At 43.3% G+C, this 26,641-nt stretch overlaps 1 long non-coding RNA gene across 5 annotated transcripts in view; it reads right to left on the bottom strand.

The window, feature by feature from the left end:
• The window catches only part of LOC110951698 (uncharacterized), a 94,788-nt gene extending 74,055 nt beyond the window's left edge, over positions 1–20,733 (bottom strand). Inside the window, exons 1-2 of one of the 5 annotated variants that reach the window (XR_002595742.2) lie at positions 8,646–9,080; positions 2,250–2,308 (exon numbers count right to left, since the gene is read on the bottom strand). This is a non-coding gene — a long non-coding RNA (uncharacterized LOC110951698). Of the gene's footprint in view, positions 1–2,249; positions 2,309–8,645; positions 9,081–20,483 lie in introns of those variants that run through there. The other 4 variants (XR_007944881.1, XR_002595744.2, XR_002595745.2 and 1 more) reach the window with 4 other exon arrangements.
• Positions 20,734–26,641: the final 5,908 nt, after the last annotated feature.

The following is a 26,641-nucleotide window of genomic DNA, read 5'->3' as shown; positions in this document are numbered from 1 at the left end:
GCACATCAATACACCCACACACATATGCCCTGCTCTGATCACTTTGACAAGTGTGTCATGCTGGCTCTATCTGAGAACTCTACAATATTGGGATTTTGAAATCGTTGAAAGCAAGCAAGACGTGAAACTCCACTGCAGTCCCAAGCAGACCTCTAATCATCCCTAATCACAATTAAACACAGTGGACAACACCTCCAAACACTGGACGACATCTTAAAACTGTGTGAATGGTCTCTGCACCCAGCAACCCCCCCATCCCATCACCTAATGTTCAACACTAACCAACCATCACAGACCTACATTCACAGGCCGAGTCACAATGGAAAACACTGCAGCGGGCCAGTCCAGCCCAGACGGTTTCGTTTGCACTTTATCAGACCATACAAAACAGCAACGCCTCATTGAGCCACAATTTGCTGCTAGTTTCCTACAAGAAGCAAAACAAAGAATGGGGCGGCCCGGTCTTCCTTTTTGTGCCAAAGCAGCGGACCAGAGAGAGCACACACACACACACACACACACACACACACCTACAAACACACACACACACAGCCAGAGTAGAGGAAGTAATGACAAGGAGAAGAAAAAAGTGAGAACAGCCGAACAACACACTCCAGTACACGTCTGTCACATCCTTCAAAGCACATCACTCGTAAGCTGTTGAGCTGTACAGCCTTAAACCAGCCACTTAAAGAAAAAAAAACAGGGACATTGCACACCAGCAACACAAATAACTATTCTCTAATTTTATTCTTGTTAGAGAAAAAGTATGTGGGGAAAGAGTTAGTTGGTATAAATGGAAGTTTTCCCCCAAAGTAAGTGATTTTAGTTCCTTACATCGACCTTGCCACAGCAGCTACAGGAGAGAACAATGGCTTGTCCTCATGCCTGGGTCATGGACATGGCAGCGTTTATAAACCGCTTGGGGACAAAATACTTCTGCTGGGGCAATCGCTCTGCTTTTCCCTCCCTCTGCTCCTCTCATCGCAGTCCCTCTTTCACTCTTGTTGTCTCTCTCACTCTTCCTCTCCAGTTTTACTACCACAATAATTCCTGAGTGAGTAAGTGAGTGTGTTTTGTGTGCGTGAGCCAGCCAAGGCTGAAGTCCTGTTTGTGCATTTGTGTAGTCATGCGAAAGCGCGTGTGAATGAGTGTGTTGCTCGTGGATGAGTGCAGCAGCAGTGAGTGTGCTGAGGGAGACAGAAGTATGCAAAGCGAGAGGAGCTTACTTACAGTCAGGCTATCAAACAGACAAAAAGCCACAGCTAGGGAGTTTGCCTGTGTCTGCCCCAGCACACGCAACATGGCTAAATAAAAAGAAACTCTGAAACCGTAGCAATTATCTTTGGAATGAGGGTAATGCAAATGACACAGTCATGTCTGAAGGATAAAGGCTCCGGATAAAATTGGATAAATAAACAAAGGCAAAGAGCTGCTTTACAATGCACACATAAGACCAGATTCATTAGCATACAGACCAAGATCAAAATGCTTTCTCGATTTCAGTACATCACAGCCTACTCCTCAAAGAGTTCTTTAGCAGAGTACAGTCAAGTGCACCCTGTCAACTCTCCCTTTCCCTTCAACCACCTCAAACATTACAGTGCAATTTGAAACAGAGAAGAACAGCCCCTCTGGCAGCGTAAATAACGTTTCCATGACAACGTGAAGAAGTTCAACTCCTGACAACAAGGTGCAGATGATGTGCTGATTGTGCCTAGTGTGTGAGAGTGTTCCTCCCTTTTCCAGCTTACCCCACCCTAACCATGCTATAGCCTCTTCTAGCTGCCAGCTGTTGGTCCGGGTACAGGATGGGTGTGTGTTGTTGTGTCTGCCTGACTGTGAATGAATAAATTATGAGAGTTTTGGACCTTTGGGACAAGACCAAGCTGCCGGTCTTGCCCACTGTAGCTCTTCTGTCCTGTCAGTATGGCAGAACGGGCTGTAGATGACCACTAATTGGAAGTGGCGCAGTGATCTGATGACACTGCAGGGATACTTTGGTTTGTCACAACATGTAAAGGCCTTTACATTTCAAGGGTGGCTGCCTTCAAGGAGTTGTTCATCAATGCACAGCTCAACGCAGACTACTCGAGACACAACACAGTTGCTGGTCTCAGGGTAACCGGGGTTAAAATCAGCAAGACATTTCAGGAAAACACTTACTCCTCCTGTACCGGTATATTATGTCAACACTGTCATCTAAAGCAGACGGAGCGCTAGACAAGCTCATGATTTTAGTATCTCACCTCAGCTGTAGCTGGATAGCAGACAGCACCCCTTTAAGCAGAACGCAATGATAGAGAGCCTGTAAAAGTGAAGATAAAAATGCATAAGCTCGGAGCATCAATCATGGTCAGAAAATAGTGATTCCATACACAATCAATTTCCATGGTATCTTCACTCCCTACAGCAAATATGATACTATTTCCCAACTATTTTCTTCACACTCGTGAAGACATTTGATATGGGGCACAGAAAGATGGAAGAAGAAAAAAGGTGAGTGTGTCTGGGTATATTCACGTGCCCAAACACTTCATGTGTTCACATCTAATTCCTTTTTAAGGCAAAAAGCGTCTGATAGAATAAACTTCTCCTGTTTAAACCCACTCCCTTCTCTCTGTTTTTTTCTCCTGCTCTCTCACACACACATGCACATTAACAGCCACCCTTTACAGCGTGCTACACGTACTTGTAAAGTTGTGATTTACACTTGTGTACTAAAAACAGCTTGACAAACAAACACATTAAAATCACAAATGCTGAGGTCTTCAGCGTGAGCTAGCGGTGGGGCGAATTTATTGAGGCGTCCTAAATGTAACAGCGAGACCAAAACTTGTTAAAAGCCCGAGCACCAAAAACATATTTTTTCACAGGATGAACTTTAGCGGCAAGGTGAAATCTGACAGTTACCCTCACATAACCCTCTACCACACATAAAACCTGTGTTTTAAGTTTGCTCCAAGACCACCACTGGTGTTTTTGTAAGTGAAATTAAGATCTTTAGAAACCAATTTACTTTGTCAACACACCATGCAAATCTTGTTTGTAATGTTGGGGGTCTGCAGTTGGTTGCAGGAGGATGAGGATGGAGGTCTACTGGGGTGTCTCCTGGACCACTACACATACATAAACACACACAGTACTCAACCCTGCACCCACTGTCTGTGTCACCCACACACACTCCCACCCACAAGCCTACCACCCCCCGGGGACAGCGCCCACCTCCTGACCTCCTCCAACAAGGAGGTCAAAGGGAATTTAACACGAGGGTCCCACATTCCTCCAAGGTGATAATTGCTGTAGCTGCTGGCAGGGGGCCATCAGGCGCAGGGTAAACAAGCAATGACTCTCTATGCACCCCCCCATTCCCACCCCGCTAAACAGTATGCATGACTGTGACCGGGGAAAATTATGCCATCAAGCCTAGCGGGACAGCATGTCACCCATCACAGAGCAATGGGTCTATTTGGTGTCTGAGCACCCAGGTGTTTCAGTTAACTGTAACTAAACCATCAGTAAGACAAGTCACTTCACACATACTGTCAGCTACAAGCGAGAGGCTAAAGGCTAGCTGCTACTGCTGGCAGTGAACTAAGCTAAGCAGAGGAACCACTAAGAACAACAGATTGGTGATATAACAAATAAATGAAAATCGGTGCAGCAGAATCACGCCTTCTCCTCTTTTAGTTCTACAGACCTGGGAGCAGGCAAGGGGAGGGGATGGATGGAGGCAGGTAAACAGTGTCTCATTCTCATCAAACTGTCCATGTATTCATTTCTTACTGATTAATTCTGTTACGCAAAATTTAGCAGCTTATTTCAAATGACAAAATCACACTGCTTGGGTACAATAAATAAAGTGATCTGGAGGGATAAAGGTTGATTATACTGCTTTGAATTGTTGTCGACTAAATCAAACAATGAATTGTTTCTATTGCTAAAATTTAGTTTGAGAAGCCAAATCCTGATGCTACAGCTTATTCCTTCGTGGTGAAGACCCCTGCTGTTGGCCAAAAACCTAATAAAGACACATCAGTGAGCCACACCATTGCACTGGGTTTCATGTTCCATCGTTACAACCAGCACAGGCATTGTAATCCTGAAGGCTTTAAAGCTCCACTTTCAATCGTTCCACTGCTATATATACTCACAAGTGCACCAAATGTATATTACTCTGTAGCTGAATATAGTACTAAGAAAGTGTTCTCTTGTTAGGTAAGCAAGTCTAACTGTAGCTACATTGTACCTATTTGTGACTTGTTTTTAAAAATCTATGTTTTCCTTTAGAACAAATAGCTATGGTTAAAAATGAGAGGGGGGGGGTGCACTTCCCTTTAAAATCACAACTATTGTGATAAATGTGTAGACCATTAACATGCTTAGAGGGTGTATCCAAATTAATGCAAAGTCAGATTTATTGTTTTCTGTTGTTGTAGCCCTGATAAAAGAGAAAATAGGAAAGTGATGTTCTAAAACTACTTTACTGCTCAGGCTAATACATTTTTGTTATTATTGTTATCAGTGGCAGCAGTAGTACTACTACTAGTAGTAGTTGTTGTGGTAGTAATGGTGGTAGTAGAGGTATGTTTGTCATCTATGGTTTACTCTCAACCAATAGAAGAAACCTCTGGAGCGTTTAAAATATTTTTAAGTAAGAAGAAGTTTGATAAATAGTCTTCATTTGTAAGTTTTCAAGTAGAAAAAAAGTTAAGTATTTTTGCTTAAGTCCAATTTTTGACTTTTTAGAAGTTTGATAAATGCAGGCCCTGTTCTCTGCCCACATGTGGTCCCCCTGTCACACACTACGGCTTGGGGAGGTTATAAAAGCCGGAGGGGTGATTAAAAAGCAGGAATAATGGCCTCCACAAAACTAGGAATGCGTTTAACTGCTACAAGGGCTCCAGAATTGTTCAAAATCGGACTGCCATTAATATCTGGAATTATTATGCCCCTCTTGAGCCGGGAACATTACAGGGGCTTTAACGTGATTTTTCAAAGGAACTAGCCCTGGGAAAACATGAGAAGCATAGGCAGGATGTAGTGTAGGTTTATGATTTATGTCTGAGGATGACCCAGGAGGATTTAGGTTGAGAGCTGTGCTGACCTACCCACCAGCTCGGTATTGTTGGAGTTTGGTGGATCCTTCTAAATCCAGGATTAGAAAAGTCAAATATACAAACACCTTCACCTCTCCGCTCTTTCTCACATACAGACACACCAAGAAGAGGGACAGGTTGAAAGAGTTACAATTGGCTGCTGCCTGCCTGCTAAGCATGCCCAAACCCCAAACTCCATCACTTTCCTCATTACTGGAGCTTCATGGCTTTTTAGGGCTCTGTGCTTTATCTGGGATTTCACATTTCCTAGCCTGCCACTTGACATGGCTCACCCAGCTGCCAGCAATCAAGTAGCAGTGGGCAGCAGTGGGGTCGGCTGAGTCTTCAGGCTGCACCTTGATTTGAGAATTGCACATCACAGCCACTGGCCCTGCTAAGCTTCGGTAATTACAGGCCACACATCCCATCGTGCCTCCAACCCCATTTCTACCCCACATCATACACTGACCTAGCATAATGGGTGGAGGGGAAAGGGGGGCGCACACAGAGAGATAGAGATGGTCATGGGTCAGGGGTGGATTCTAGGGATGAGGATCTGTGCCTCAAAAGGCATTAAGTCTGTGACAGAGTTGGAGAAAGAAGCGATAACACGTTCTGCAAAGCATCCCTACTGTCAGTCTTAGATTGTTGCATACGGGACATCCTATTATGCGTTTCTGCATGCCTGTGTGCTTGTGCGTGTGTGTGTGTGTGCGCATGCTTGCACCTACAGTACACACACTGTATGTGTGTGTGCCTAATTGAGAGGTAAGCAAAAAAGTTGCCTTTAAAGTTGCCAATAAATATCCTGCCAGTAATGCTAAACACCTGCCCGTAAAGCCCAGAGGAATGCTAAATGAAACCAAGTTGCAGAGCCTGTCTCCTGTCTGGGGTCTCAAGTCAAGACAGCAGGATTTGTAATGGCTGTAACCAGGATTATTGAGTTCAAGCAGAACAGCCAGGAAGCAAGAAAAAACACGACACGGTCAGGACCACTGCTTTTCCTCCCTCTAACGGCCAGCAAAACAAGCTGTGTGTCCCCTTCACACTACAGATATATTCCAGATTATTCCTCAACTTAGTTACACAGCAGACTCTTGACATGAAAAACATGTCAAAATACGTCATGGCAGGTTTTTTTTTTCACTGCTGCCATTACAGCTGAACGATCAAAGCTCTTCACTGACTGTTGTGTAATACTAGTGGACACATGGGTGTTTAAACAAAAAGTGTTCCCAATTTCTTTGTTCAAGTGTGAGTCAGATAAAGTAAGACAGATGATTACAGCAACTAAAAACACGCCCCCCCCCCTGATCTTCCCACCCCAATGTCACACACCAGTAACCATCTCATGCCCACACACACACACACACGCTGCCTGTACACGCACAAAGATGTATGCACTAATGCACATACATTCACAAATATACAATGGCAGGGCAGGAAGAGGCTCTTTCGGAGCCTCCAGGGGTGAAAGAGAGCATCTGACTCCAGAAGCCAGAGACGCTGTCATTTGGCCTCATCTCTGGTTTCGATTCCCTGAAGTCCTGACGCCTTCCTCCCGCTGCACCTGTCGAGCACCAATAGACCCCCTGCCCAGACCCTTTCACCACCGAGAATATATGGCTCTGCTCCCGGGTCCAGTCTGGCTAATTACTACTGGCCTCAAACTGGCCCCAAATGCCACAACGGGACGGGGCGTTTAGCTGCTGTTGCCACCCTGAGGCCCAGCACAGCAGTTCTGACTCTTTCTGGTGCCTCTCCATTCCTCAGCAACGGCCAGATAAGGCTGACCGAGCACAAGCATTTACTTCCAGAGTCACAGGCTGCCCCATTCAACCTAGAGATTAAGCACTGCTGTCTACACGCAACCATGAATAATGAAGCTATCACTCCAGACAGGCAGGCAACAGCAGCGTGAGTTATATACACCAGTAATCCTATAGGCCGCTGCACACACGTGCCAAACATATACAGTAGCAGCAACCACTGTACAGCTTCATGCATTATTTCACACTGAAGAAGACTTGCTAGCAGCCAATTACAGATCTTTAGTGCTCTCAAGTTTTAGCATAAGATCTTTAACTTGGCTTTACTGCTATCTTACAATAGGGCAATTCAATGATGTGAAAAGCCGAGGGGCCCAGGTGCCAAGAAGTGTTATGTGGCCCCACTGCACACTAATTTTGCACAAGTGCCTTTGGAAACTCCTTCAAGTCCATTCAGAGAGGAGTCAGGAGTAATGCGCAATTAATGTGAAGTAGCACGGTTGTACCATAAGTCATCAGCTTAATGTATCAGTGGAAATATGCACTAATATACCCCTGAATGAGGAAGCCTTCCAGTTCAGCTGCTACATTTAGGCTGGTTATTGGAAAATGAGGGTTTTTAAGTTAGTAACATCTGCCACTTTGAGCTACTGCATGGCAGTAGACTAGTAGTAATAATAATTCCACAAGCGTTGATGATTGGTATTGCAAGCTGTGTCTGTTTAATATCATAAATAATTATTACCTGTAGACAAAGTACTACCTGTCACACCTCATGTCAATCTGAGAGCTGACAGTCAGGACAGCCGGTGGTGAAGTGATGCTGGCAGTCCGTTCATCATCTTCAAAACAAATGTCCATCTGCCCATTTTGCATGAAAGGGCAGCATTTTTTATGTGATAAGAATTATTTAATTAAGACTTTAAAGTTAGTGCAACACAGATGGAGTTGTGTGGTGTAGTGTGATGCAAGTTTGTGCATTCAAACCATTTGTTATTCGCAGTGCAGTGGGAGGCAAACATTAAAACGTGTGCATTTTTTATTATTATTTTACAGACATAAAAAACAAATGGATCACTATAATCACAGCGTAATATCACGTGTTTTTATTTTTATTCCAACTCCTTCTAAACTTGCAGCAGCGGTATTCTGCGTCTTTCACATCTTTAATTGTGGAACAAAACAGTCCCTTAATCGGCCTCTGAACAACAGGAGCTGTACCTGACGTGAGGGTGGATAATAGCAGACACCACGTGACTGCAGCACTTTCCGTCTGGACGCACGGCAGGGTCTGTCAGAGCCTCCCTGGCGAGGACGACACGCACACGCACTGGACGGATAAAAATAGACGCCATTCATGTGTTGAGGAGACGCTCGCAAAGCTGCATAATAGCCGCCCAACTTGTTAAACTTCACGTGAACCGCTTGTTTTTATTGCTGTCACCGTTACACACAAGTCTCGAAACATCCCGCCCAGTTTATTCCTTCATTCAAAATGCACAAATAAAGCGCACCAACCAACCCCGCACGGATTCAACTCCTCTCTCCTGCACTTGCCATTCTAAACAGAGGTGTTTTCTGCTCTGTCGCACCACCTCAACCCCCCCGTCTCATAAGCGCGACACCGACCGAATTCCTCAATCCACACAGTAAAGTCTCATCGCCTCTGTTCTGCGCTGCGTCACCGGCTTCAGACAGGGGCAAAGTATGGCACCATATCTGAACTTGCATGAATGAAAGTGACGGCATTAAAGCACTCAGTCAGCAGGCGACTCACTCAGCCTCCCGTGCGTCTGTCTGTCTCGCCTGTGTGGCGCTCTCCTGCATCCTTCAGTGAGCATCACTTTGTGGAGCCGGTGCGAGGCATCCTCCTTTACAAACACCGGGTCCTGGACATCCGAGACAGTCCGTCCTGCGACATATTTTTAGTTTGGACCCGTTGATGTCACTTCCTGCCTGGGTAGCAGCCTGTGCAGAGAAGCCCGGGGATGTGGAGGGGTGCTCGGGGGAGCCGTGGCAGGGATTTTTCGAGGTCACGCGTCAGGAAAGTTCACGAGGTCATGCAGAGGCGAAGCATGTCCACACGCGGACAATACGGACGGTTCTGTTTACGATGACTGCTATCATACCATCTGGCTCATTCCAACAGTGCCCTATACTTTTATATAACCAGTCACATCCACATCATCCTACCCCCCTGTGATGCGCCGGCGAGGTGCATTTCCTGGTACGCTGTGCGCATTTACGGCCACGATTATGCAATGACGGCGGCATCATCCCTTTTTTGACAAACACTATATGCATCACAACTGGTGAGCTCACGGTACAGTACATACAGCGCGAATATAGCTGCAGTTTAACACTCATTTCTGCACTGATGCCAACTTAAAACCGCATGAATGGAATCAAACTCAGCTAAAAATCAGCATTTCCTTCTTATTCTGCCTAAAAGGAGGAAGCTCCTGGCCCATTCCACCCCTGTTAGCACACTCACTGTTGTTTGTAAGCTTTATGTCAGGCTTTGCTTCAAGAGGTCTGTATGTCCTCCGACACACATTCAAGATAACTTGGAGGAGTCATAATGAGGTCACATATTTTACACTGGGTGTCTGGAGGAGAATGATTATTACATGTGGCAGGCACAAGGAGATGAAATGCAAGATGGGTGACAGAAGTTAGTCTGAGAGTGAGCTCTGCCAACAGCACTATCTTCTTTCCTCACCCAGGTCTCTCCTCTTTACCTTTGAACCCAGGCCCAGCAGCCCATCTCTGATCTACAGAGGGTCTCCCCTTTCCCCCCCATCCTCTCATAGGCCCCAGTGATAGATGACCATCGACATGCCAATACTTCACAATATTTCAATTTCCTGCCCAGGAAGAGGAATTTAAGGGGTTGAGCGAAGTTCAGAGGCACAGTGTGGTGCCTCCAGCTCGCAACCAGCCCCCAGCATCACGCCGAGAACCTGAGATCCAAATACTCAGCTGAGAACATTCCAGAAACCAGGTCTTCTACATGTCAACAAAACAACCCCTGCCGCCACCATCGTGACTGAGAGACAGGAGCACAGAGGACACTGACAGGAGACCCAGCAGCCTCAGTGAGAGCAGCGTTCCAAAGATAAAAGACTGTTTTACTCTAAAGTGAATATTCTTTCTGGAGGATTAGGATGATGTCTGTCACATCTGAGTTATTGAAACATCAGACAGATATTTGTTGAGCATGAAAGCTCATTTCTGACATCAGTTTGACAAAAATTCTTAACTGCATATCTTCTTACTGGCTTTGACCTGCTATAAAGTCCTGGCACACTCCAGGTCTTTTATATCATTCTTAGAAATCCTTGGCATGGAAATAAACGTTTGATTTTAACATGCCCTTTTAAAATTTAATCCTTTTTCCAAATAGGCCAGTGTATCAATACCATGTTAAAAACATGTACACATAACTGTATTACAAACACAGGAATAATGAAACTGTGTTTGACTTTGTTATCTGGATTTGTTATATTTGTATGCCATGGTGATTCAAACAAACAGGATTATGTACATTGTATCAGTATGAGTAAGGCAGGCAGATATCCAGTATGTGTAGGACTGCAAGTGCAAAGAGCCTGAGCACAAGTATACATGAATGTGTGTAGTGTAGTATTTTTTTGATAGGATGACTCTCTCATGTGGCTCCGTTGTCTGTACACGATTGGCTGAATCTAGTCAGAGGGCTGTGGCAGGCGGCAGGATAGGCAGCGAAGCAAGCAGTGCAACCTAGTGGTGGAAGAGGGCTGTGTGGTGCAGAGGGGAGTGCACTATGACTCACACGGCTACACAAAAAAATACACATCATCTGTCTTGCTCATAAACACACACGGACTCGCTAACACGGACTCACAGTCAAACCCACATGCTTAGTTAATTCACTGTATAGTAATTTATCTCCTTGAAACACATGCTCTTAACCTCTAACCCATGTATTTGATCTAATGTCCTAAATACCTAAGATAGTGCTCCAGGTTTGAAAATAACATAATTCCCCACAACCCACCCACATACGTGACTTAATGCGCTCTAACCAGGTTTATACATGTTTGTTGTGTCAGCCCACCCTCCTAGCCCTTACACCTTACATCCCCTGCTCTTACTTCCATTCTCCTTGCTCTTGAACCAAATGGCATTGGTGGTAACTTCAAAGTCAGGGGCTTGGTGACTACCCAAACCTCAAAAAAGCGCATCCCTTTGCCTCTACTATGGAATATTGAGGAATTATAACTAGACTAGCTCACTAAAGTGATATCTACCTTTTCCCAAATCAATCAGCCGACACTTAGCCAGGCTGTTTTTAGAGATGATCAGCCTTGGATCACAATTTACCCCCCAAAGCATAACAGATTACTCCACCATCCAGATGTGTTTTTAGCAAGGATTGAGGTGACAGAGGGAGGAGCTTTGACATAAAAAAAGTGGGCTGTGTAGAGTTGAGTGGGAGGAGCTGGTCACCAATTATGGGTAAAAGAGGAATACGGCATCGACAAGTGAAGTCCCAAAAGCAGGGTTTAGCAGGGGCCTAGCTGCGCTCAGAGCCACGGCCCATTTTGCCTTGAAGAGGATTAATAATGAATTAAGGCACTCACACCCCCCTTCTAAAAAGATATTCATGCATGCTAATGCATCCATTATTTATAGTGTGCATAGAGGCTGGCTAGTGGTGGCCACATGCAAGTGGGAGGGATGTAAGGATGAAATGAGGAGGTGGGGGTCTCTTCCCCCCGAATGAAGCTCTGAGGCTCTGGAAGCAACATCCGCCCATTGTGGCTGGGCTGGAGCTGGGTGGGGATGGCATGGGGACTGGATATGGAAAAGTAGGAGGAGGTGGGGGATGAGGGGTCTCGCTGCCAGACAGGCAGCTCGTGCATAGGGAGAGGGCCGCCAAGTGTTGTGGGGGGAGGGGTGGATTAAACAAATAAATACATGATAAGAAATAATCATGCCAGGGAGGGAGGGCGCGATGGAGACAAAGAGGCTAAGAGGGACGAAGCGGGGGTGTTAGTTAAGTCAGACAGGATTTACTGTCTGGATGAATCCATTCCTGATCAAAAACTGATGTGGAAGACAACTTTTTCGGATGTTCTTTTGAGTCTTTTGATCATACTGATTATGTTCACATGAAATAAACTAGATGCATCTGATTGACTTCTTGTAATTTCAATGCTGTGTCTTACACCTAATATTAGGCAGCACTGGGTGAAGGTTTAATAAAGCATTACAGAAGTTGATGTGGTCAAAGCAAAAGATGAAAGGTAGAAATGTAAAATAGAAGAAAAGTAAGAAGGTTAGATATGCAGGAAGAGTAAAAAGAGGCTGTGCTCCTTTTATGTGCACAGCATGCCAGGTATGCGATGATGCAGTGCAGAAAGACGCAGGGCAAGAGGAGTGATAAGATAAAACAAAAGCACAAAACCAGATGAGCTTTCTACCCCACTGATCCCCATATTAGCATAGATACAGAGTCATAAGCATGGCAGGGAATTGGTGTTGTGGAGGTGACACCAGGGCCATGACACCCCATCTCATCTCCATAGATATCACCGGGGCCATGCAGGTAAATCATACATCAGGCTTATCTGAGCTATGTCTGCAGTGCAAAGAATTCTGCCAACAAGCTGTCAACTTAAATCTCAGTAATCCTTCTAAGTGACTAATTCTTTAATACCGTTTCGGTTGTCCCCAATATAAGGAAATGTTACTTTAAAAATGTGCTCTGTCAGAGAGGTTGTTGTGGGACGATCGCACAGTCTCCATGATGGCCGTTTCCTCAAACTTATAAATAATTCTGGAGATGATACATAGGGATCAGTATTTATGTACTTGCTTCTTGTGTGCATGAATATACATCTGCTCGAGATGTGGTGATATCTAGGGTAAGAGGTTATCAGTGTGGCTTTGCAAAACCTTTTTCAATGAGATTGTCCTCCCATTTCAAAATGTTGGCCTGGTATTATACTCTTGGCATGCCAGTGGCACAAATCCCCTGGTACAATGGAGTTATGAATGGCTGTGCCACAAATGGATCAAATACTGTTACATGAACTGCATGATTCAGGAACAATGCAGGTAACAGCCAGACATCCATTAATGGCAGACATGCAACATGTTTCTCAACAAGTAGCACCAGAGGCAAGACCTCCCAGAAGGGACAATCTGCATTGTGCAAACATTGCAACCTTTGTTCCCCCAACAAACACAAGGTGAGGCACTTAAGTGTTTTTTTTAATACCAAAACCTCAACCACACACAGGAAAATCCATAAACATTGGAATGATGTCAAAACAACATTGTGAGGTTTGACGGTTTTAATTTTCCACTGCTCAAAGTAAAAATGGCTCCTGCAACATTTCCTGCACCCCTAGTGATTTTTATGACAAATACAACAGCAGCTTAATTATACATGCGACCACCACCATAAAAGCAGAACCATTAACTACCATCTTGTTAACACAGAGGACCTGCCTTGAAAGTGCTGGAGTCGCATTTTAAAATCTTTTCACTCAGCGCCTGTCTGCTGTGGCAGATTGGCACCATTTAATAAAAAATCTAAAAATGAACGTGGCAGTGCATGCACTCCTCACACATAGTTATCTGCTTTGAATGACCAGAATACTGACCACTGAAGATCATTTTGATGCCCCATTCTTGATGTACTGGCTGAAGCATAATAAACAAAATACAAGGTAGTTAAATACCACCTACAGATACATCCAAAAAGAAAAAAAAGAATGTGCGGACACTATTGCTGTCTTTTAGTTCATCCTACAGCTGCAAGGATGGAAGCTTCTCATGTCCCTGACCCAGCTCAGTGAGTCCAAGGAGAAGGCTTTGGAGTCTCCAAATAAGAGTGAACTTCCAACCTTTTCCTGAAGAGGCTTTGGTTAAGTTTCAAAGGCTTCCTGGTTTTACTTTACTGGCCAAACATGCCCCAGCTGTACACAAAGTGGCCACTCTCAATGAGACCCTATGGAGGCAGAGGGAGATCAGACACCCCTTGACGTAACCAAACATCCCAGTTAAAAGAAAAGAGAACAGAGGGGATGCCATTGATGTTATTGCTTACTTAAACAGGTCAGCCTTCACCCATGGCAAGTGTGATATTACACAAAGCAAAATCTTACTTGTGAGCAACAGTTCAAGCCAACAGATCTCTACAAAGAGAATTCAATGTTTGTCACTGTCATGAAATAGATCAGCCATCTGAATGTTTTATACTTGGGCCTTTAATCTGCCTTATCCTTAAGATGTCCATATGGACTACACAATGTTTCAATCTTTTGAGTGATCAAATGTAAAAAAGCAATCCCATAAAGCAGCATTCCCTCTGAGCTGTATGGCCCAATGTTAAGCAAATGGAGAGAGAAATGGTGACCCAGTGATTCTATTATTTCTCATTCTATTTCCATTGTCTCAAAGCCTGCCTTATGTGCCCAAAATGTCTTTAAATACATGTTAAGAGAAAAGAGCTCTCTGCCTTGGAATGAGCTAACTTAATTATCATAGCAACTGGCAGTGCTCTTTAACATGTCAATGGTCCTTGGCCTGCATGCATAATTTTGCTGTGTTATTGTGGTGGCCTCTGCGTTTCTCACTAACAAAAACCCAAACCACAGGCACGGGGTCCTATTGTCATGGGCGCATCCATCTGGATCAAGGCCATTAGAGGATATTTGCACTTCCTCTGTGGTTCCTGGCTCTTTTTGACATGCGGCAGAAGGAGAAGGCATCACCCACCAGTGCAGGGCCAATTGAGGTGTAGATTGACCAGAGGGACAGTGAAGAAGGGCAGTCAGCGGGGCAGCACTCCTGTCAAATCCAGTGATGGACACCCATGTGGCAGCTGCTAGTTGGCCTGCGGTTTCTGAGGTCCCATTGCAATTGATGGGACATGACGAGGCAGGCACCCCGGTTTCCCTCTTTTGTCCCGGGGGATGTTGGAGGGTGTATCAGAATGTCAGAGGCTCCTGGCTGTAGCACACTTCTGGTATCAACTGCATATGATATACAACTGCACTTTGCTTGCCCTGGCATACATCAACAAGAAGAAAAAGCTATTGAAGTACCTGTGGTACACAAGTATATATTGCCTTTGAACAGAAAGAAACAAGTAACATTCTCTCTTTTTTGTTCAACCTCAAAACATGCATAAAACATGAATGTATAGCAACTATATGCTGCAAACACAGCTTAAATGAAGATAAGAGTACAAGGGATCAGAACACAGATGCATAAATGGTGCACTTTGAAGCGGTGGCAACATGCTGATAATGCTCACAGATAGGCCTGATGTGGTTAACGCCATAGCATTTACAGGGGCCCTGAATGCTCCTTTATATGTGCCTGAATGTGTGTATGTACTTCTGTGCACAGGCGGGGGGAGACGATTAATGGTAAAAGCATAAATCTCTTCACACATATGGAGAAATAGCTCTCAGAGAGATATCAAATAGAACCAATTCAGCTCCAACATATAAACACGTTAGCTGTCAATCTACATCTCCCCACATGTAACTTATACGCTTGTCAGTGCCTACATTGCCTCCCTGAGCTGTGTTGGAATGCTGACAGCACGGAGATAAGAATCTTGATTTGATTAGGAGTCGGAGTTAGGGTTTAAGCGCTGGAGCCAATATCTGCTCGGGCGGGTGGGCAAGGCAACTGTTGCAAAAGAGGTGAGTTGGAGAGGAAGGGGCAAAGTGTGATGGCAAGGGGGGGGTTACCTGTGGCCCTGGCTCCAACTGGGAGTAATTTGGAACAGACTGCTCCCAATGTGTTCATTAGGTTGTGATTGGGCTGAACGCAGGTGGGGAGGGCCTGCCCAGCCTGACGCTGAATAGTCCTGATTGTGCCCTGCATAAAACGCCATCTGTTTCAATGAGGCAATGAAGGAGAGAGAGAGAGAGAGAGAGAGAGAGAGAGAGAGAGAGAGAGAGAGAGAGAGAGAGAGAGAGAGAGAGAGAGAGAGAGAGAGAGAGAGAGAGAGAGTGAGGCAGTAGAAAGGAGGAGGGAGCTACCGGTGAAAAGTCATGTTTTATGGTGTCTGGACAATTTTGTGTACTAACAAGAACACAAAAATGAAGCGGAAGAAAACATAATGTACGTTGACACTGTCAAGTCTCGAGGTCTCTTAAGCAAGTAAGCAGTGTAAACTAGACAGTGATTCCTTTTGAGTCAAATAACATGAATTCATGGGTCGGTGAGACATTTGTTTCAATGTAACCAAACTCTGCAATAAAATCTGCAACCAGAGTTAAAACTGTGTCCAAAATGGCAGGCTTCAGTCTAGCTGTGGCTTGCCACTGTGAGCAGACGGCTCAAGAGACAAGGGGATTGGAGATGGGGCAGTGGAGTGTATTTATGGGCCGCCAGCTTCAAAGCTGGGATGTTTTTGGTTAATCCTGTACTCATACCAAAACCAGACATACAAATGTTAATCTAGGTGTTTACACGCACATTTACACTGTCTACTTTGCTGTAGACACATTGCCCAAAATCACATTCATAGGTCTCACGCGAGTAAAAACGCAGAAGACAAAAATATCTTTTTACTCAGTCAGCCTCTCTTTCAGTCTCTTATTTTTTTCTCTCCCACTGCAAGGCCCTGGGAAGAAAAAGAAGCGAGCAGATGAGAAGAAGGCCACTGTTTGCTGCTCGACTTTTGAAGCGTCTTTATCGGGCTTGGCAGCGTGGTCTTGCGTGTCCAAGCCTCGTCGTGCTTTTCATCCTTTGTGCTGTCCAAGGTGTGTCCAATGCACTGGGCCTTTGTGTGGGGAGGGAGACGACACATCACATTCTGTCTTCTGTCCCAAACTGGGGGATGGGGAGATTGGGGTTGGGGGGGAGCTGTACAACAGAGGGGGGACAAAAAGCAAACTTATAGAAGGCCGCGGCTCTTCAAAGCTGCGATGCACAAAGGCTTATAAAGCGTTACTTCATGCAGAGTTGTGCCAGATGTAATTGCGGGGTTCCTGGAGATAGAGAATCACATGCAATTCTTAGCTCCGCCCCTGATACCATGAAAGGGCCGTGGCTAAGAAGGTTCAACTGCAAAGGGGCGTGAGCAAGAAAGTTTGTTTCACTTTGATGCACAATAAATAAATAAGTCACTAAGTTATCTTTCAGGTTCAGGTACAAAGTTGCTGCCTCGGAAAGGGTAACGTTATGCACGAAGCTTGTCAGATGCAGGAGAACTGGCTGTGCCCATTATATATCAGGAAGGCTGGAAACTGCACTTAGTGACAAGTGATTACCCTCCCCTTTCTCGCTCCGCCATCAGCTTCATAGTATAGGCTCTTTCATGTCATTCTCACTCCTTTCTCCAGAAAATGATATTGATTCATTGTTAATAAGCCCAGAGGTTGGCATGGTGAGCACAGTGCATAGTAAGCATAGCCAGGCTGTGGTTTTCTTGATCAATCTGACTAGTCCTCATCTGTTTCCTGTGGCCTCCTGCTGAGGTGGGACGGGTGTCAAGTTTGCATTAGTAAATATGTTCCCGGGCACAAATGCTGCCACTGTCAGGTAAATTTACACAGGTTCTGTTTATGTATGTGCGTGCAGGTGGGTACGTGCATGTGTGCTGCTGACAGTGAACAATGATGGGTGTGGAGGAGAGGGTGGTGCAATCACTTTAGGCCTGGAGATGGGGTTCCCACAGGAGGGACACGCCCCGGTGTTTTCCAAGACGGAGACGGAGGCAAACAAGGCAGCAGATCCATCTTTGCATCTTAAAGGTTCAGCAGATACCTCTATAGCCAGAGAACAGTAACTTCTTGTCATCTCTTCATGTGTCATGTCCAAAGGCCTCCTGCTAGGAATGCCGAAACTATGGCGTGTGTATCCACAAGGTCAAGGCTTAGATGTCATGCACAAAAGATTTTGAATGTAACACAGAAAATTAAATCATGGAGTGCCTCATCAAGGTGACATAGTGTGAGCACAATAATAGCATATAAATGTACCTCAGACTACTCTCATCTTTGCGGGATGGGTTTACTCAGGGACCCATGTTTGTTTCACAGACGTCTTTCTTACCGATATGGATCAGAACTTAAGTTTACTTTGGATCTTTACCAAAGTAAAAGCGCTTGCGTTGGCTCTATACTAGCAGAATTACAATAGCAGTTAGTGACCGAGAGAAATCTTGCCCGAGATTAGTGTGGAAATGAAGGATCTTGTTCATATCCAAGTGATATTAAATGACACCTAGCAGAGCAGGGGCACTAAAGCCTCACCCTGTACTCCTTTGCATATCAATAAGATTGCATTTGCATGAAACAGAACAATTCAAAAATGGGTACGTTGGAATACAAGAATTATTTTTGACATTGGAGCCACACCTGCATGCCAGTTCAGCATAGAAGAGAACAAATGCTGTCCATTGTTCCATTACAATGAGTGCCATTTGTGCAGATGGCAATAGACGAAGCTAAATGTAGAATCCATCCATCCATCCTCTATACACCGCTTTATCCTCACTAGGGTCGCGGGGGGTGCTGGAGCCTATCTCAGCTGACTCGGGCGAAGGCAGGGGACACCCTGGACAGGTCGCCAGTCTGTCGCAGGGCTAAATGTAGAATGCCAGAGACAAATATATAGCAACATCATGCACAATCACAACAGCAATAATGCCGCTCTAAACTAGACCCCCTAAAGTCTGCTGCAGTCATTTTGTGACCCACCACAGCAACCTGTGTCCGAAAGAAACTTTGTATTATCTGTATGCTGGCTGGTATCTCTCCACATGTATGCACCACTCTCAGGTCAAGGAACAAAGCACAAGGATCAGCAAGCAGGTGTCAGGGATCATGGTATCCCAAGGGTACCTTGAGTCTCATCCCAAAACCTCTAACATTTTTCAAAGCCCTCCTGCAGCCCAGGCCCTCATCAGTGTGTGCCCCTAACGGCCTTGTGCTCATAAGCACTACCCCACACTCCTCTCTGGTGGGTGAAGGTGGAACCTGAGTGCATCACCTGGAGCCCCCACTACGTGACGAAGAGGCTGGGTCTGTCCAAAACCAGCCTGAGACCCAGTAGGGGGGCAGTAATGATGCTGAAGGGGCAGAAACACGTACAGGGGGCAGATTTCATTTTCTCCAAATTTCATAAAAGAATTCTGCACATTCTTGCTGGACTCAAAGACTCTATAGAAAGCATTTCACCTCCTGAGAAATAATTACTCATAACAGACACACAGCCCTGCTTGACTCCATATATATTTCAAATATTTTATCACCTTTCGTTACTCAAGAAGAGTCATGACAGGACATTTCACTTTGCTTGGAGGTAGAGGGTATATTTGGATATTCCCTTTCCAGCTTTTGGCCATAGAGAGCAACACACAAAAAAGCCAAACCTTTACAATCACCTGCTTAGAAAATGAGGACAATGAAGGACGATCATTTAAAGGAAGAGGAGAACACTACTAGCACTAATCCAACATTCATTATGATATGTCAAAGTGTCCACTGGGCCTAGATAAAGTGATGTTGTTAAAACCACTGATGCAGCAAATTCTAACCCCCCATCTCCTTGTCTGCTCAATCAACCATCAATAAAATCTCTCCTCTTCACTACTGCTGACAATTACAACACGGGCCAAGCTCTACCTTAGGTGGGGAAAGAGACTCCATGGCCCGATGTTACATGCAAAGACGGCGAGAAAAAATATAAGGTGCTCTATCTCTCAGCAGATTATACTTTATCCGAGATGAAGGGCTGCAAAAGAACGAGTGTAGTTCAGTCAAACTTGCTAAACGGGTGAGAATTAAGATGTTGTAGCGTGGGATGAGGCAGTTATGCATACATAACATGTTGAGGCTGGGACCCCCTACTGAGGAGAGGCACGACAAAGCCTCTCTAACAGCAATACCTCTGGGACAGCTAATGATTAATTAGCTTGTGTCATTAAGTGAGGCAAATGTCACCCGAGCTTCCTGGGGAAGCTGTCACACCATGTGTAGGCTACTCACAAGTTTCCCCCTCAGGTGCTGGTGGAGGGGAGGTGGGTGGCAGTGCACTGTTACTAGTCAAATCCTGACATCTAGTGGTCAAATGTACAACCGCATCAATCTCCAGCTGCAACAACAGCAAAGTTTATCCAGTTGCCTTTCTCTCCTTGACCTTATACATATATAGATACATACATACATATATCTTAATATTACAATTAGAAAATAAATGTATAAATATAACTTGTGGATGACCTTTAAACAATAGGCCTACAACAAAGAGGTTATCCAGATTCAGCTTTGGGATTACTCTGATCTCTGATCCATGATCACTAAATTAGCTGAGATGACCTCTGACCTTTAAGTGTCATTCACCTCATTGACCGTGGCAGTGACGTCAAAACTGAAAAGCTGGCACTTTCTCCCAACCCCGTTTCTAAGGAAGTACAAGCTGGCGTTACAGACATGCTCAGCAGCATTCTTTTAATTGCAAGACCTGGCAGCACACCAACATTTTAAATATAGCCTGCCTGATATTCTACTGGAGTTTGTCAAGTTAAAAAAAAAAATCTGAATAAAATGTGAATAATTTCAACTGTAAAAGAAGACAATTTAAATTTTCTTACCAAATAGCCAAGGCACGAGCTGGGTTTGACGACTTTCTTGCACAGTTTGAAACTAATCCAGACAAGAGAGAGAGCACCGAAATGGTACTTAGAATCAATCAAGTTGCTTCCTTTAATTATGTTATCACTGGATTTTCACTACACACACACTCACACACAAACACGCCCACGCTTTATTTCTCTCTCTTGCTCCAACCCAGGATCAGTTAGTCTGAGTCTGGTGAAGGCCGGCACTGAATCCTGGCCTGCGATAAGACCAGACCAAGAAGAAGTGAGAAGGCCCCTCACTTCACCAGGGAGTGGCAGCTCAACGTAGAAAGGCTTAACACACACACACATACATGCGCGCGCACACAAACGCACACGCATACACACTTAATATCTGTATTTATTCACGTCCGGAAATGCACATATACACACACACGCACGCACACAATCTGCCTCACCCTCACATAGACATACGCATACAAAAGCACACCTGTCAGGGCCTTTCCACTGTGTGAGCAAAAGCAAAGAAGTCTGGCCCCCCCTCTGTCTCTCTGTATGTGGCATCCCATGTCTGTTATATTAAAGCTAATCCATTCAGTTCCCACTTTCTCATCTGAAATAATGGCATGAGCAATTTTCACATTTAGGCAAAGCAAGGACACATGCAGTCTCTCTCTCTCACTCTCTCTCTCTCTCTGCTTAATGAATGGAATCAGACCTGGGCCCCTGTGGCTGTGGTCTAATCTGCCTTTGATGATTTTCACAGTATACAGACATAAAAATAAACCGAAACCACCTTACTGAGTTTAATTCTTGAATAAAACCATAAGCAAATAAGACAGCTACTCATATCTCCGTTGACATTTACTTATATACAAGTTCATGTGATTTGATTGACCACAGCCAAAAAGGGTCCAGGGCCTTGCCAGGAGCCCCCCGATTGTGCCAGTCAACTGGTGTGTGACGTCCATTTGAAGGGGGAATCTGTCAAATAGAATGATTGAATTAAAGTGCACTTTGGTCCGGAGCGCTCTCTCTTTGCCACTTTGCACCATAACATGTCTTGTCCTAAAATAATTAGATTGAGGCTTTGGGAGGTGGAGTGGCCGGATCCTCAATGGTCAAAAGAAGGAATGGTCTAGCATTGAATGGAAGCCTCCAATCTTAAAAAACACTTTATTTCTTTACACTTGAGGTTTGTTGTCTTTTGTGACTATTATCCCCATTCACCAATTGCTTTCATGCAGCTGTGCCCCTCTTAAAACGTCTTTGTGCCACCACCATGAATACAGGGAATGTGTCCATGGCAGGTAGCCCTTATTGCAAGTTAATCTCCTGAAAGAGGCCCATACAAGTACTTTTAAATTCTCCCCAAGCCACAGAGGGCTCATCATCAATCGAGCACTTCTCCCCTTTGTAGGGCTGATGAGTGTGGTGCGCGGCCGGTGACAATGCCTGCCAAGTGTGGCAAAGTAATCACCTTCTGGGGAAAACACTAGTAATTACTTCTAAACTGTTTGGGCTTCGGAGACAACTGCTATTGTGCAATAAAATGAAAGGCTCCCTTTAGAGAGCAGTGCTGTGATGGTTGCTCTCAATCTGTTTGTCATCTGTTTGTTTACAGAGATTTTTCTTTGCAGTTGCCCGCTGCAACAATGCTTTATCGTATACTTGTGTGTGCGTGTGTTTTAATGTATGTGTGTCCCCTAGGTATGAAGACACGCTGTATTCTTGAGGCCATATCAACATCCATCTTGCATAGGAAGAGACGCACTGCATTATATAAGCCGTGATGATAAGAAGTCTCTTAATTTACGACAGTTAAACAAGTCTGACATCGCCTCTGTTCCCAAAGTGCATATTAATTAAGCGCATTCCTGCTTCTGTATGGCATTCTTAATCAGAGTCTATGACTGTTTTCTGAGCTGCACTGATGATATAATATAGTCCTTGCACATCTTTTTTTGCAGTCATTTCAAATCTTTAAGAAATACATGATTATGTGTGATGCTGAGCCTTTGCTGTGATGCCATCATTTTTCTCTCAGTTGCTCAGGATGAAGCACTCATCCATTGTGACATTATAAGTTAAAAGTAGCATATATTGGCGTCAACTTCAATAAAACTAGTCCACTTTTTCCTGTCTCGTTGAATTGTGAGTCACAGACAAAGTTATTTGATTTACTACCACAAAAATCTGCTTCTTGCATCACCAAAAAATGCTGAAATTGCTGTGACTGTGAACAAATGATCTCGTTAATCTCTAAAAATGTCCCTTTGATAACAAGGAAATGGCTCTAACGTCATAAGAGTTTCATTTTCCTCGTAATCTTTTTAATATCAAATATCAAAAGAGTGTTCCCTCTAACCATTACATCATATTCACACGTGTAACATGAGAGAGGGAAACTTTAATACAAGGATTAACAATAAATACAGACAAGAAATGGCATTTCAAAAAAAAAATTCTTCTGGTCTCAGGAAAGTTCATTTCACTGCTGAAGGAAAACTCATGCAACACCACCTTCACTTACTTCATCTTCACCACGAGCTCATCTTGTCAGTTTGACACGGTCATGTGGGGCTTGACTGGAGAGGTACGCAGGGCTTCCCATGCAATCAAAGAAATATATGAATTAAACTCAGCAAAAAGAAATTTGATACATTTTTGAACTTACACAGTTCATTCATTCTATTCTATAGGGCAGAGGAATCTATATAAGGTTTGGATACAGTAAAAATTCACTGAAAATGAAAATCTTGATGTCAAAATGTGGAACATAAACTGCTAACACCTAACTTTTATGAACAGCTTTTGTTTATTTATGTTTTAATTAATTTTTATCCTCCATTGCTTGAGACCACAGAGCAGTGACAGATACAGCAAGATGGCTGCATCCAAGAAAAAAATCACAAATTTTTAAAATAATTCATTTTATCAGGATAATGATGTCATTTCACTGACTCTTATTGGTTGCCACAGGAATGTAAATATGCACAGTTTAAATATTGCTCTGCTACTTTACTATTTTAAGGTACCCGTCTGATACTGAAGTAATTTATTTTCATGCTGTTCCCCTTTTTGACAATTTCAGTCACTAATAATTATCGTCAAAATTTGCACTGAATACATTTGAAGTGCTTATTAAACACCGTGTTTTTTATACAGGGAATTAAACTACCTAATAATACATACTACATACATACAAGAAAAAAACAGTTTTAGAGAAACAAAATACATCCTAAAAATGTCAAAAACTGAACTAATCTTTGGCAAACATGTATATGTATACATGTATATTAAAATCCCAAAACAACAGAAAGATAAGACCATTGCATCCAAACCCCAAACATTAAATACAGTTAGGTCTACTTTGTTCTCCTACAACTACTCTGAAAAAATATGTCTGCTACACTGCAATGTTTACCTGCGCTGGCCAGATGTAGCTAGCATGCAACAAGCTAACAAGCTACTGAAAGCTTTTTTTTGGGGGGTTGTTTGTTTTTTGGTTGTTGTTTCTCTGATATTAGCAACACACAAGCTTCTATAAACCCACTGTGCTCTCAGCCAAACAGCAGACTGGCAGTGACATTGTTTTTTTTCATAAGCTCAAATAACAGGAAATAGACTGTTTGTCAGGGCTTTGTTTCCTACTTAAATGCTAACGTGCTAGCTACAACGTGGACTATAAGCAACTTTTACATTTAGATAGACAAAACAATTTTAGTATTCATTTGGAATATTCTACTTCTTGACACTTGACAAATATAACAACAACATTCAACATTTACTCACTTTTTTTGCTCTGTCTTTGTCTCAGTCACCTGGATTTCAGCTTGGTAGAGAGAAGTTTGTTGTTGTCTATCATTGGATGCTGTGCACAAAGTTAGCATACAGTTCGCATGAAGACGGACGCGGTAGTGATGAAAGAAAAGCTAAACACAGGGCAGGCTAAAGATATTTTCCTCAGGTTTAACAAAAAAAGCAACAACTAAAATTGCTCTGAATTGCTTTTCTGACTTTAAGGGTTTTTTTTAAGGAAAAATTGACTCTCCAGACAAAATATTATTTTCCTGTTTCAGCTTCTTCTGGTTGAGTCTGTGGAGCTTCCTCATGTCTGTCTTCACCTGTTCTTTATAAATTAATTGGACTGTGTGTGTCCGCTTGTTTTGTACCTTTTCTGACCCCTAGTGGACAAAAACAAAAAAATAGCTCAATTAATTCCATTTTTGGAGAAATAAATTACACCAATCTGCAATTGTGCCAATCCATATCCCTTATGATGGAATCAAAATATACACTTTGGGCTCACTTTTTCAGGTTAACATGAATACAGGACTTGATTAGACTGATAATGCATTGCTGTCTTTGCAGTCCAATGGCACGACATTTTAACAATATTAATTGCACATCTGTTTCTCCAAAAAAAAAGGAGCACACTTCATGCCATGTGAATAAAATTCGAGTTTGCAGTGTCAGTCCTCGCTGCCCATTGTGCGTTCAGTTTTGTCAGCTCATAGGTGTCAGTGGGCGGTAGTGAATGAGAAAGAGACTGAACGACAGAGCTGCAGATGGAGCACTTGGGGTCACTGTGAGCATTCATACTGTATTGCCAGTCTAATAATCCCACGAGGCAGCCGGCCTGTGAGTCTCCCTTTGAACCACGGTCCATTCAACATAAGAAACAGGGGAACATCTCCCCACCCTTTTGCGGTCACCAGCATTTCATTTGCAATCTAAATCTAAAACACAGGGTGATCGAGAGTTACATCAAAGGGCTTTTTGATAGCTGGGATAGAGCAAAGACTTGAAATAAAATGGCTAATTACGAGTGTTGATTAGGAGGCCATGTAAGCTACAGACTAATTGGATTGCACAATGTAGAACTGCTTTTGTTTTCTGTGCATTTTAATGAAGCCCTTTTTTTTCTACAAAGGCTGAAATGTAGAAGCAATTTTTGTGTTTCCAGCAATAAAAAAGTGGTGCATTATACAAATGTGCATATTATACAAAGAATCATAGAGAAGCCTGTAAATCTAAGGTTGTGGTTATTTGATCAAAACTGGGCTACCCTCATAAAACAGCCAATGTGAAAGCTTTTCATGTTAAAAGAGTCATCAGATGTTCCATGTAATTACATTTCCATTCAGCAGCTACAGTGGATTTTTTATTTTTTTTTAATTAAACTGATTAGTCAGTGTTGTATTGAGAATGAATCGAGGTTACATTTTCAGCTTCCTGCTTTCGGGGGCTGAATAATAACACATGAATAGCGGTAGTTTAACACAAATCTAAATATAGTCCAATTCACTTTTTCATCTGTAAATTAAGGTTTTGAAGTTATAACTAATGGCTCATTTGATGAACAAACTATGCCAAGGTGACCATAAGATGTTCATTATTTTCTCTCTTATCTGCAGATGAATATGAGCAGAAAATGTGTGCATACCTCCTTTATGTCTGATGTAGCAAATCTGGTGTAGATCAGACAGAACTGCACTCAGGTGTAGAAGCAAATATAGTGTTAAACAAACTAAGATATACACAAAATTATTAGGATGCTACTACAAAAGATCATGAACTAGTGGCTTGAAAAGAAAAGGGAGGCAGGGGAGAAGGGTAATTGGCAGAAAAAGAGAAGAAATCCGAATGAAAATAAAGTTTTGTACTGATAAAGTGATCCGACAGATAAGCTTGTCATTAGTTTGTCAAATGTTGTTTCAAAAGCCAAGAAGGAATGAACTCTGAGGCTCCGTACTGAAATCATCGTTGGTAAGACGTCCTGAGAGGGTCTTGAAAAAAACAGAACCCATACAAGTCTGTGACGACAAATAAATTCTTCTGTAAAAGGTAGATTTAACCTATTTGTTAACAGTAGCAACTGCAACATAAAAGATGAGATTTTTACATGAGCAACATCATCACCTGTGTCCTACAACAATTTTTCATGCCAAGCTAAACTTCCCTGAATAAGATTTATTATCCATATAATTAAATGGGTGAACACTTGAATATTGTAGTGACCTGAGTGGGTATGTCGGGGCAAGTTCTTGATTTGTAATTGTAAACCCTATTGACATTAGCTCAAATCTTACATATGCTCTGTTATACTGGCTTGTTCTGTTGTGTTTCATTACGTTTATAGCTCAGTTGCTTCTGCTGTGTTTTAT

The sequence above is a fragment of the Acanthochromis polyacanthus genome, chromosome 10 (assembly GCF_021347895.1).
Source record: "Acanthochromis polyacanthus isolate Apoly-LR-REF ecotype Palm Island chromosome 10, KAUST_Apoly_ChrSc, whole genome shotgun sequence".
In the NCBI taxonomy this organism is placed as follows: Eukaryota; Metazoa; Chordata; class Actinopteri; family Pomacentridae; genus Acanthochromis; species Acanthochromis polyacanthus.
Note: the sequence above shows the minus strand (reverse complement) of the source record. Positions and strands in the feature narration are given on the sequence as shown.